Source organism: Canis lupus, chromosome 6 (assembly GCF_048164855.1).
Source record: "Canis lupus baileyi chromosome 6, mCanLup2.hap1, whole genome shotgun sequence".
NCBI lineage: Eukaryota > Metazoa > Chordata > Mammalia > Carnivora > Canidae > Canis > Canis lupus.
Genome location: NC_132843.1, coordinates 59227178 through 59240301, shown reverse-complemented (window position 1 = coordinate 59240301; position 13124 = coordinate 59227178). Strand labels below are relative to the sequence as shown.

The 13124-nt window shown below is 39.9% G+C and overlaps 1 long non-coding RNA gene across 2 annotated transcripts in view; it reads left to right on the top strand.

Annotated features, from left to right (window-relative positions):
* Positions 1 to 783: 783 nt before the first annotated feature.
* LOC140634743 (uncharacterized) overlaps positions 784 to 13124 on the top strand; it is a 53824-nt gene continuing 41483 nt past the window's right edge. For both annotated transcript variants that reach the window (XR_012032127.1, XR_012032126.1), the window contains exons 1-3: positions 784 to 1146; positions 5862 to 6017; positions 6505 to 6635. This is a non-coding gene — a long non-coding RNA (uncharacterized lncRNA). The remainder of the gene's footprint in view (positions 1147 to 5861; positions 6018 to 6504; positions 6636 to 13124) is intronic.

Sequence of the window (13124 nt, the reverse complement as noted above, 5' to 3'; positions counted from 1 at the left end):
CACTTAAATAGAGGACTGATCTCACCCCCAGTCATGCCCAGTCCATTATTTACTCTAAGAAATCGAGCTCATTTAAAGCAGACTTGCTGGGATCCCTGGGTGGCGCAGCGGTTTGGCGCCTGCCTTTGGCCCAGGGCGCGATCCTGGAGACCCGGGATCGAATCCCACGTCAGGCTCCCGGTGCATGGAGCCTGCTTCTCCCTCTGCCTATGTCTCTGCCTCTCTCTCTCCCTCTATATGACTATCATAAATAAATTAAAAAAATACTTTAAAAAAAAATAAAGCAGACTTGCACAGAATGGAGTCTCCAATTTCCCACATGCCCTGCAAGACCCCAGATTCCCTGCCCCGCTTTCCCCACAGAGCAGTGCGTGGTGACCCAGAGCAGTCCCTCCCTAAGGCCCTCTTCTCCAGCTTATGCTCCCTCACCCAACATAGACACCATATTCTGTCGGGAGTGACAGAGGACTATTTTGGTTGTGGGATTTCCTCTTCGGAGTGTGTCTGTCACTTCTCTAGTCTGTGATAAATGCATTCTAAAGAACTTAAAGGCTGTTTGACTGGGGCTGAGGCATCTATTTTAGGTTAAAATTGCTGACATTCCAGAAGCATTTTTTTTTTTAAATAGAAAAAAAGAGTATTAGAAAGCAGTGCTCTGCTCTCTTTTACATAGCAAAACTTCTGTGCTACCTAGTGATCTGGAATGGTGTGGCGCGTTTGAGAATCCATACATTGTGACCTGGGGTGGATTATCAAAATGACCAGTGTCCTCCCAGTATCCATGCCATTTCAGGTGACTTGATATTTTCTCCCATTAAGGGGAGAAAAGTCTCTCTCTTTCTCAGGACATTGAAAGAATTGGAGTTTTTTTGTTTGTATGTATATATCTATTTATTTATTTATTTAACATAGAGCACAAGCTGGGGGAGCAGCAGGCAGAGGGAGAGGGAGAAGCAGGCTCCTTGCTGAGCAGGGAGCCCAATGTGGGGCTTGATCCCATGACCCTGAGATCATGATCTGAGCAGAAGACAGACGTTTAACTGACTGAGCCACTCACATGTCCTGAGAATGGGAGTTTTAAAGGGAAAGAAGAAAGGGAAAATTAGGGAGAAGTTGTGTGATTAACTTGGACTGCACTCAGCAAAGGTATGTCTGGGTGTATGTCTAACTGGGAGGCAGAATGTACTGGCTCACAGTACACTGAGAGACAGGGAGCATTGGGGGGTTGCTGGGGAAGATAAATGAATTGCTTTGCAGTTCTCTAATAGAGAGCCCTGTGCAAAACAGTGTTCAAAAAGAGCCAAGTGCAGTTTACTTCATTTATTTATCCGTTAATTCATTAACTCAATCCATTCATTTAAAAACACCTATCAGCTTTCAGTTTGTGTCTTTCAGATACTGTGAGAAGTGAGGCTGAGTGTAATAGGGCAACTCTAGCTGCAATGTAGTGAGCCCATGCCAGTCTTGGCCAAAAGAACTACCTGGGAGTATCATGAGGTAAATAACCTCTAGATGTTGGTGTGGTTGAGTGCAGCAAAAGCTAAAGCATGATCTAGAACTAAAAGGTACATACTTTGGTCTTCATCTCCCTAGAAACTTCCTTAGACCTCACTTAAAAATGGATGATGCCAGATTTTAAAGTCAAAAGGTCCCATGCCATAGAGTAGAACAAGAAAATTTCATGAAAGCAGAAGAAAATGGTTGGACCATCACTGGAATGTAGACTACAACCAGGATTAATTTTTAAGGGTATGCAAAGAAGGCTAGACCTCAATAACCTTTAGAATTTAGAAGCTTATAAATGCAATTAAAGATATTGCTTTAATTTTTTTTATTGCCCCAGGTAATAATTGATTTGGTGATTTTTTTCTATTGCCTTTTTATTAAACATTTTTAGCTCATAAAATCCTTACACTAAGCTTATTTATCACAGAAAAATTACCTCTCCATTTCTTCTGGGTCATCTGCAAATTTTATTCACTTTACCAATATGAAGCATGTGATACCCTAGGACAGTATGAATCTTTCAAAGATTCTCTTTGAGAATAGTAATATGAGAATAAAATATCATCTAATTATTATAAATGTACTATGGACCAGGTACTCTGCTTATGTTTCTGCATTCATTATCTCATTCAATCATTTCATCAGCATATGAGGTAGAAACTACCCTCATTAGTGATTCCACTTATGACGTTAACTGAGGCTCAGAGCCCTCACTGGGAGCAAGTCAGCAGGAAGCAGCTGTGGCATCTAAGGGTGTTGTGTTGTAGATGCCCTACTCCTAGTCACCACTTTGTACTGCTGTGTTGGGACTGAACCCACACTCTGCCGTTGTTCTCCATTATTATTCTTGGGCCAGCCCTCCAAATTCTGTGTACTTCAAGTTTCTTCATCTACAACATTCAGGTAACAATATACAGATGCAGAAACTGAGGGCTGAAATATACCATTTTATATTAGGGTAGTAGTAGATAGGGAAGCCCTCTGAGGATGTACAGTAACATCTTGCACACAGTAGGAAACTTATTTTTGTCACTACAGAGAAGGTCATGCAACTAGAGTCTTGATCTTAACAGGTCTCCCCATTTTTCTCTCTTCCTTCTTTCTCCACACATTATTTGAATGAAGGATATTTCATAAAAATGAGTGTTTTTGAGAGGTTCCCGGTTCTGGTCCACTAGAGTGAGCCATTTTTGACATTTAGACAGACCCCTTGTGTAGAAGCTCAGGGACATTGAATGATTTGTCATTGTCCTTTGAGAAGTATAGAAACTGATAGCAACAAGGCTGTCCAATGAGTGACAGCAGAGGCAAAGTGTCTGTGAAGATAAACGATGCTTACTGAGTGGGAAGATTTAGGAAACTCACAAATGTGGCCAGTGTATCCAGCAGGAGTTAGCTATTCCCTTTGTGCCTCCTGAACAATGTTAACCTGTCTACAGGTGCATAGTGGATGAATGCGATGGGAGCTTAAAGGAAATAGAATGTTTTTAATCTGGGACTGGGATTTGCCCCTGTGTGGCTTTAAGTAGTCCCAACCACTTAGACACACAAACATACAAATGCATGCACGTCCACGTGTGCATGCACACACATACACACTCTCTCACATAGATGCATAGCACACAGATCCATGCACGAACACATCACAAAAGATGCACTTAAGCAGAATTCCTCTATTTTTTTTATATTTAGTGTATATGGCCAAAGGAAAAGAAAATCAATAGATAATACAAGATAAAATGAATGCTCAATTCCTTAACAAGGAGGAAGAGAAAATGTATAAAATGTTGACATCAGCCTCAAGGCCAGTGATGAGGGTTGCCCCTCTGGTCTCTTAAATCCTGCCTAACAAGACAGAGATTACCAGTCATAAAGCATCTCATTCTCACATGGTGTCATTTCCATAAATGCAGTATATAAAGAACACAATGATGAGTGCTAACTCAGATCACTGGGGAAAAGACAAATGTTCGTAAAGGAGCTTTTGTTGTCAAAGTGAGGTTTTAGAACTTGTCTCAAAAGGATGTCCCAAAACTGCTATGAAGAAATAAACACACATTCATGTGTGTGTGTGTATGAATTATTATTTTTTCTTTAGTATTTCCCCATCGGCAGAAACCTGGACTGCTGAGTAAGGAGGCCAAAGGGACATGACCCTTGCATTCACAGCAGCATTAACTGTCCTTTTGCCCATATGTATGTCCTAAATAATGTCACCAATATGCTCTTTACCAGTCCATACCCCAGGACTGCTGGAATGCAGTTCAGGCTTCTTTGAGGATTCCTGTCCAGGTCACTGAAGCCACCTTCTGGCTAACAGTGGTTTTTCTAATTAAGAGAACTTCCATCAACACTCTGTGCCCCATGAACAAGAGGGAGACTCTCTAAGCGGCAGTGAAGCCACACTTATCTGTTATCTCTTAGTGTTTGACTCCTTGCCACCTGAGACAGCTCCTAATATCCTAGATTTATTTCTGATCCTGTGGGGTATTTCATAACCTTGAGCAGCTCCTGGTTCTCTCAAAACCAGAAATCCTAGGAGTGTGGAAACAGCTCCATTAAACTGCTTCTGCCTCACCTCCAGAAGGCTGACAGCTGACCCCCTCCCCCACCATAGGCAGCTACAGAATCATGCAGATCATACAAAGAACAAGTGTTTTTTAAGGAGGTTTTTCCTATAGGAAGAAACGCCTCTCTTTCACCCCACCTTCCAAAACAAAACAAAAAAATTACTGCCTACTTAACTTTTCTACCTGTCCACCTAATCTGTCTTTTTTCTTATGTCTTATGGCAAGAGCAGACACTTAACTAGGGCACAGGTTAAGTTTCATATTACCTAAGCATTCCTTAAGATAGTTGTGATGGGGTTATAACTAAACTTGGGTACCCAGGGCATTTGGCAGCAGAACTGAATCCTTCTTCACTTAAAACTGTGTCCCCTCCCTTCCCCACAACAACTCTCCCTGCCCACCCCCAGCCCCCATCTGCCATCACACACAAACAATACACACAGAGCACAAGGACAACTAGGTGACCTGAGTTTCAATAAGGGTGTCAGAGAACTGGGACTATACACATTCATTTGTTCATTTACTCATCCAGTGCAAAGTATTCCAGGCACTTTGCTGGATGCTGTGACGTTTCAAACATAAAGATGAAATGTCTCTGCCGTCAATGAGCTTTAAACTCTGATAGTGACTTGGGATTACATTATACCTGAACTTTCCATGATAATGTTTTCAGGGGCTCATTAAAAGGGGAAAAACTCATTAAAAGGGACCACTGATTTAAAGGAGGACAGATAAAATTGAAGGATCAGGAAATAGGGACTATTAGGGAAAGCTAGAGGAAGCACTATTATTTAGCACAGAAGGAAAATCCTGAAGTGATGACTTAATAAGAGTATTTAAGTGTATGGAGGATGGACTCCATTATGGGTCTATCATCCATGAATTTATCTAAAACCCTTTTTGAACCAGATTATCTTTTTTTAAGTCTGTGCTATCTCTAAGGGTAATGAGTTCCTTATGTGGACTGCCTGCTGTGCGAAATAACATATCCTTTTGCTTCTCAAATTTCTTCCTTGAAGCTTATAGGACCTCCCCTAATTCTGGGTTCCCAGGATTTGGTTAGCAGTCCTCATGTGGTGTGCCCTCCCTGAACCTGGCATGATTTTGCAGGCTTCTTATATATCTACCCTGTTTTCCTGAAGAGGCCTTGTTTTCCTTCATAGAGAAGACCCTCAAGATTTGTTATCAAATTAGCTACACAATTTCCTGTGATTTCTCTAACTCTTGTGTGTCTTTTTAGGGGCATGCTAAAAACAACAAACGTATTATTTATCTAAAACACATTTCCCCCTACATCTTAACATCTCTAAAATCAAGACATGTTCTACAATCAATGTTAAGAAAGAAAAGTGTCAAAGTTTAATTGGCATCATTTTCTTCCTTTTTTTTTAAAAAAATATTTATTCATGAGAGACACAGAGAGAGGCAGAGACACAGACAGAGGGAGAAGCAGGCTCCATGCAGGGAGCCTGATGCAGAACTCAATCCTGAGACTCCGGGATCACACCCTGAGCCAAAGGCAGACATTCAACCACTGAGCCACCCAGGCATCCCAGCATTATTTTTCCCTAATGGTAAGGGAAAATAATAGTGTACCTTGACACCCCACCTTCAATCATGAAATATGGCATACTGTTAATTTTTGTGGGACCATAAATGATAGGGCACAATGGTAATATTTATAAGATGCCTCTTAGATTGTGCAGGATTCAGTTAATTTGTGTATTTGTTCAGTGTTTATTCGGGTGCTTTTTTTTTCCCACCAACATCTTTTTTGTCTCAAAGGCCAAGCCAACTCTCTGTTATTTAAAACATGGTATAAAAAAAAAAATAAAACATGGTATAACACCACATACCCATCAGGACCTAAATGATGCTAACCAATAAGACGGGTGAGGAAGCACCAGGAACCTGGCTTCAATTCCTAACATGGCTCTCCAGGTAATCCCTACAGGATATTTCCCCCCCATTGGTTCTGTCTAGAAGTATATAGGGAGAGTCTTTTACCCCTCATCCTCCCAGCTGGGTTTGAATATAAAAGACAAGAGAATGTCAGGATGGAGCTCTGAGTTCCTTGGGAAAAGGAATTGTAGGAAACAGCATGATATCATTATTATTATCGTGTTGACCATGTCCCTTGAAATCTCAGCCATTCTGGAGAATGGATTTTCAACTAAAGTGCAGCTCTATAATCGGAGCTTAATTGGAGGCAGAGTCTGTTCAGCAAGCTTCTCGGCATGATTCTCCTTTCTAAGGCAGATTGTATTTCACTTTGCATAATGAGGCAATCTTTCTATTTACTGATTATTTCCTTATATAACTTGATCACTGAAAAGAAGTCACTGCCAAGACGTCAAACAACTGACTAATAAACATATTCCCAATTCCTGATGTGCAGAGCACTGAAAAATCCCTCTTTTGCTTGCAGATTAAAGTTTGTGCACACTGTATGTCAGAGGACACATTTTGCTAGAAGGCAAAGTTTATATTCCTGGCACTTTATATATAAAGCCAGGAGGAAAAGAACAGGGTAATGTCTCCATGGCTGGCATCTTGAAGGTATGAGATAGGATGTGAAATTCTTAAAGTTGACCTAATGATCATACAACTAACATTTGCAAAGCATTTTATAATTTCATATTAATTTATTCCCTACACCACCATGATAGAAATAAGCAAAACATGTATTATCCCACTTTGATTATGAGAAAAGCAATAATTGAAGCAGTTAACTTGTCCAAAAATACAGTTAACAATTGGCAGAACCAAGAATTGAGTCCAGGTGTTTTGATTCAGAACCCTGGGTATCATGCTGTCACCCCATGAAAGCTGACTGTATTTCAGGCCTTACCCCAGCCTTCCTGACAGCCACAGTGGCATCTACCAGTACTGTGTCCTTAATGTTGCAGATAAGGGAGCCAGCAGGCTTGTACCAGTTTCCTTAGATAATTTCCTCAATCATCCAATTTGTTTTATAGCATAGGGCAGAAATGCTACCTTTCTCCATTGCTCCTATAGCATCTCTTGTTTGTTTGAATAGAGCTTATCCTAATCTATAAATTTTCTGTGTATTAATATGTCTACTTATTGTCTGTCTCCCCTATAGGATGTTAGGTTCATGTGGGCATATGTTGTTACCTACAGGGCTCAGCACAGTGCCTGACATCCTAAGCATCCAACAGATATTTGTGAATGAATGAATGAATGAATGAATGAATGAATAAAAGATGCTTGAAATGTCTAAATTTCCCAATCAACAATCAACACTAAGGTTAACAGCTTGGACTTTTGTAAGTGAGCCATTTTACTATAGATTTTATTTCCTTGAACGACAAATCTGTGTTCAAGGTGTCCACTGTATTTTGTAGTGTCCACCCAGCATCTTGAATTGTTCTGCCAGGAACACCATATCATCTGCATTTAATTATACATTTACTGTATTATAAACCTTGGTTATCTCATTACAACTGGAGGGAAATTAAAAGGAATGCCAAATAGCACACTAGGGATCACTATAGTGATATAGTCTAGACTTCAGAATAGCAGTGGCTATATTTATGGTCTTCTTTCTGGGTTCAAGTACTTTCATAATTCTTGATATTAACTCAATGAACCCTCCAATTTCCCCAAACTTATGTAAGCAACATTGGTAACGTGGTAAGAAAAGGAAAAAAACCTATATTCAATGTAGCATGTATCTTGTACATTCAGCAAACCTAGCTCTCTCCTATGCCCATAAACCATCTCTTGTAAAGCTCAGCAAAGCTTCAGGAAAAATCTGTATCCTCTCCCAATAGCATCAGGTCCCTCTGTGCAGACATTGTGCTGTGTTGGTCGATGTGCTTGTTAAATTGACCCAGTGCTTATGTTTTAGTTAGAACTGATGACAGTTACATAAGTCAATATTACTTATCACTGTCCTTGATCTGCTGCTTCTCAGGATAGGAACTGCATGTATTTGCTTCCAACAGGTTGGGTGAACATCGGTAGTAAATAATGCATTATAAATATAGGTCACCTGCTGATTGGTGGCAGCCATTGACAACTATAAGCTTGCTTCCTGGACATCTGAACCAATAATATTTCCTTCCTCCATCCTTCCAAACCAACCCCCTTTACAAATTTGTTTTTAAAGAATCTTACTTATCACTGTAAATACATAAAATCTAAATTTAACCCCATCTGCCCTCCAAAATATGATCCCTAATGTGAGACATATTGGAGTATATAGACATATTTTTGCTAAAAAATAAAATGGCTTAGTGTCCTCAAGTTACATGAATAAACAAGAATTTATGAATAAACAAAAATGAAATAATGTGCTTGTCTTTAAAATCATAGTGTATTTGAGGAATAGCAGTCCATGATCATCCATCTGATCTAATAATCCAGTGGCCTCTCATGGATGAGGAAAAGGAGACCCAGAGAAGTGAAGTAGCTTGTCCAAGGTCCTGTGGTTACTTAAGGACAGTAAAAGGGTTTTTTAATGTCCAATTCAAAGTGATTTGTGGATGCTAGAGAATGGGATTTGTAGACTTGTCAGTCTTTGGCTTGTTCTACTAACTAGGATTAGTATTTCTAACATTTGTTTCTGAGTAGCCATTCTCCATTCTTCGTTTTTGTGAGACTGTGGCTCACTTGATAATTCTTGATGTAGCATGTTATCTTGTAGAGACTGCTTGTTCTTCCTCCAGCTGTGTTACTAGAACAGACACGAAGAAGAATCTGTTCAATATAGCTTCTGCATGGCCTGACTCAGGAATATGAATGGCTTAATAGGAAACACCTGCCTGTTATGTGCTCCTTCAATTTCAGGTTAATTGCTGAGGCTTCACCTGCTGGTCAGTGCCCTGATTTCAAAAAGCAGCTGCTCTCTGTGAGGAAAAAAATTTTTTACACACACCCCCTGCATAATTTGGGCAAATTCTGAGATCATTCTTGAGAATTGAATGAAAGACACCATTCCCCATATTTATTACACATTTATAATGAAAAAAAGTTTAAAAAGACATTATTTATTATAGTCACATGGTAGGTCACCAGAAAAATTAAATTTCAGTTTCCTGTTAGAGATTACTCTCATTTTTAGCTTTGAGGGCAAGGCAGCAGTAGAGTTTATGAAGGTAGATAGATGAGGAAATTGAAGGGAGATACTTCTGCACTTTGATTGGTTCATCTCCACCTGACTCTGGTCTTACTTCCTCAGAGGAATATGCCTGCAGTACTTGATGCTTCTGGAATTTAAGCTCTTCTATCTGATTCACATCCTGAGCCACTTTACAGTATAATGTGCCAGTGGGCTGAGCTGCATCATTAATTCTCTGAAGTTTCTTTAAAGCTGACCATCTAGTGACTTTGGAGATAATTATCAGCATGCATTGATAAAACTTGGTGCAATCAATGACTGTGTGAATCTTACTTAAAACAAAAAGAGAGAGAGAGAGAAAGAAGAAAGAAAGAAAGAAAGAGAGAGAGAGAAAGAAAGAAAGAAAGAAAGAAAGAAAGAAAGAAAGAAAGAAAGAAAGAAAAAAGAAATGACGATCTAAATGTAGTAAAATTCCAAACTGAGGTTATGCTGAGAAGTCACCAATTAAGTATGTATATATGAAAGGTCAAGAACTTACCCAAGCCAAATAAATCCAGAATTTGACAGGGTTACTTTGTTGGTGATGAACGTCTAGGATGTGATGAACTGCTTTAGGGATACTTTTCACTGTGTCAGTGGAGACCAACTAGGCTTTGGTAGCCCTGGGATGATCCCAGTAGACATCCAGTATAGGCGGATTTTGGAAAGAAAGTGTAGCAAAATGGCCAAGAGTTTGGGCAGAGACAAGACTGCCTGGATATGAAAAGGGAGCCACTGCTTATTAGATATATAACCTTAGACAAGTTAGTTATGCCTCAAATTTCTCACTTACAAATTTCTCACTTTCGGGATGCTGAAATAATCAAGAGTACTAATACATGTAAAGCACTAGAATAATTCTTGGTACATAGTAGGTGCCCAAAATGTTAGTATTTTTTAAATAAATTTATTTTTATTGGTGTTCAATTTGCCAGCGTACAGAATAACACCCAGTGCTCATCCCGTCAAGTGCCCACCTCAGTGCCCGCCACCCAATCACCCCCACCCCCCGCCCTCCTCCCCTTCCACCACCCCTAGTTTGTTTTCCAGGGTTCGGAGTCTTCCATGTTCTGTCTCCCTTTCTGATATTTCCCACTTATTTTTTCTCCTTTCCCCTTTATTCCATTTCACTATCAAAATGTTAGTATTAATGATAATTAGATCAACCTGTTTATCTAATAGCAATGTTAAGGAGGAAGCAAACCATGAACATTCATCAATGTCTTGCCCTTCATGAAAACTCCACAAGTACAGTGGAAACATTGATTTAGAAATTATTCCCGTGCTATCTTGGGTTCATTACCTCTCTGAGATCCAGTTTCTTATCTATAAAATGGAGTAATAATATCTACTTCATAAGATTGTTATGAGGGCTAAATAATATCATGTAGAGGAAACATTGTGCCTGATACAAAGTAATGGTCAATGCCTATCACTTCCCTTCCTTTACCATGACCAACACCACTACCAATCCTCTACAACCAAATTGAGTCCCCAGGAAAAGATTGCGGTTTTTGAGTTACAGTCTTCAAAATGAGAAGAAAATTCATTTAGTTATTAATCTAGTGGATATTTATTGATAACCTGCCATGTAAAAAAAAAAAAAGAAAGAAAGAAAGAAGAAAAAAGATAACCTGCCATGTGCCAGGTCCTGTGCTGGGCACTTGAGATACAATGAACAATGAGCCCAGCTTTCCTGGAGTTTGCATTGTTACTGGAAATGGCCAGCCTTAGTGGATGAGAGACCACCACTTTGATATTCAAGGTACAGAAGGAAACATTACTGATCATTATCTCTTATAAAATATCCAAGGAGGGGTGCCTGGGGTGCTCAATTGGTTAAACATCTGCCTTCGGCTCAGGTCATGATCTTGGAGGCCCAGGATCTAGCTCTGTGTCGAGCTCCCTGCTCTGTGGGAAGTCTGCTTCTCCCTCTCCCTCTGCTCCTCCCCTGGCTTATGCTATCTCTCTGCTCCTCACTCTCTCAAATAAATAAATAAATAAATAAATAAATAAAATCTTTTAAAAAACTATCCAAGGAAATTTTTGTTTGAAGAGGAAGTCATCTTTGGATTCTTCTCTTTCTTTGATTTGTACTGCCAAGCTCCATCACACCACAGCCCCTGAGCTGGTGCTTCACTCTCCACGAAGAAAATAGAAGTCAAAGGGAACTGCATGTCATTGATTAGGCTAACTTCAGTGTCCCATCTGTCTTTATGGCTCAAGATCTTCAGTTGCAGTTCCAAAATCCTTCAGAACCCAAGACCAAATATTGGTTCTCACTAAGAGCTTACTGGCTGATATAGCAGAAATTTGAAAAAGTGGCTGCATGCCATAGTGTTTTATAGAGCTCAAAATCACGAAGTTCTTCCCCTAGGAATTTAAAGTTTAACTTTGTCAAAGCTATCTCAAACCAAATGAGGAATTTATACGTAGAAAAACTGATCTGTGGGAAGGAGGAGTGTGGTAATGTGAAAGAAGTGTGACCTTTGAATTGGATGAACCGGGAATCAGGAGAAGAGAGCGTTTAGAGGTTGGAAATATCTTGGTTCCATTATCTTACTAGCTGTGTGACTCTGAGGATGTTACTGAACCATTCTGTGCCTTTGTTTCTTGGTCTACAACATGGAAATAATAACATTAATGACTTCATCAGCTACTGGAAAGACATAGTCTAATGAAGTTCCGCTTGAAAATGTTTAAGGGAAGAGCAGGGAGGTGCTGTTCCAGGATCCTGCTAGGCAGTACAAGTGGGGAAGGTGCTGCAGGCAGGGGGAAGCCATGTGTTTATTGAGTATCTGATATGTGTTATGTTCTTTGCTATGTGCTGGGAAAAGAGGAGGTACAGGGAAAAAAGAAACATGAGCTGATTATCTGAGTACCCAATAACCTCCTACACATTATTTAATTAAATCTTCATAACATCCTTAATAGATGGTAACTTATATAATCTGTAGTTTGCCGATGAGGAAACAGAGATTCCAAAAGTTTATACAGTCAATAAGTGACAGAGCTAAAACTCAAACACAGAGGAACATAGTCCCCAAAATCTATACTTTGCCCACTCTTCAGAACAAGATATGTTTTTTTATAGTTCTCATGGTTTTATTTTTTTAATAATAAATTTATTTTTTCTTGGTGTTCAATTTGCCAACATACTCATCCCGTCAAGTGCCCCCCTCAGTGCCCATCACCAAGTCACCCCCACCACCCGTCCTCCTCCCCTTCCACCACCCCTAGTTCATTTCCCAGAGTTAGGAGTCTTTATGTTCTGTCTCCCTTTCTGATATTTCCTACCCATTTCTTCTCCCTTCCCTTCTATTCCCTTTCACTATTATTTATATCCCCCAAATGAATGAGAACATATAATGTTTGTCATTCTCCAATTGACTTATTTCACTCAGCATAATACCCTCCAGTTCCATCCACGTTGAAGTAAATGGTGGGTATTTGTCATTTCTAATGGCTGAGTAATATTCCATTGTATACATAGACCACAGCTTCTTTATCCATTCATCTTTCGATGGACACCAAGGCTCCTTCCACAGTTTGGCTATTGTGGACATTGCTGCTAGAAACATCAGGTGCAGGTGTCCCGGCGTTTCATTGCATCTGTATCTTTGGGGTAAATCCCCAACAGTGCAATTGCTGGGTTGTAGGCAGGTCTATTTTTAACTCTTTGAGGAACCTTTACACAGTTTTCCAGAGTGGCTGCACCAGTTCACATTCCCACCAACAGTGTAAGAGGGTTCCCTTTTCTCCGCATCCTCTCCAACATTTGTTGTTTCCTGCCTTGTTAATTTTCCCCATTCTCACTGGTGTGAGGTGGTATCTCATTGTGGTTTTGATTTGTATTTCTCTGATGGCAAGTGATGCAGAGCATTTTCTCATGTGCGTGTTGGCCATGTCTATGTCTTCCTCTG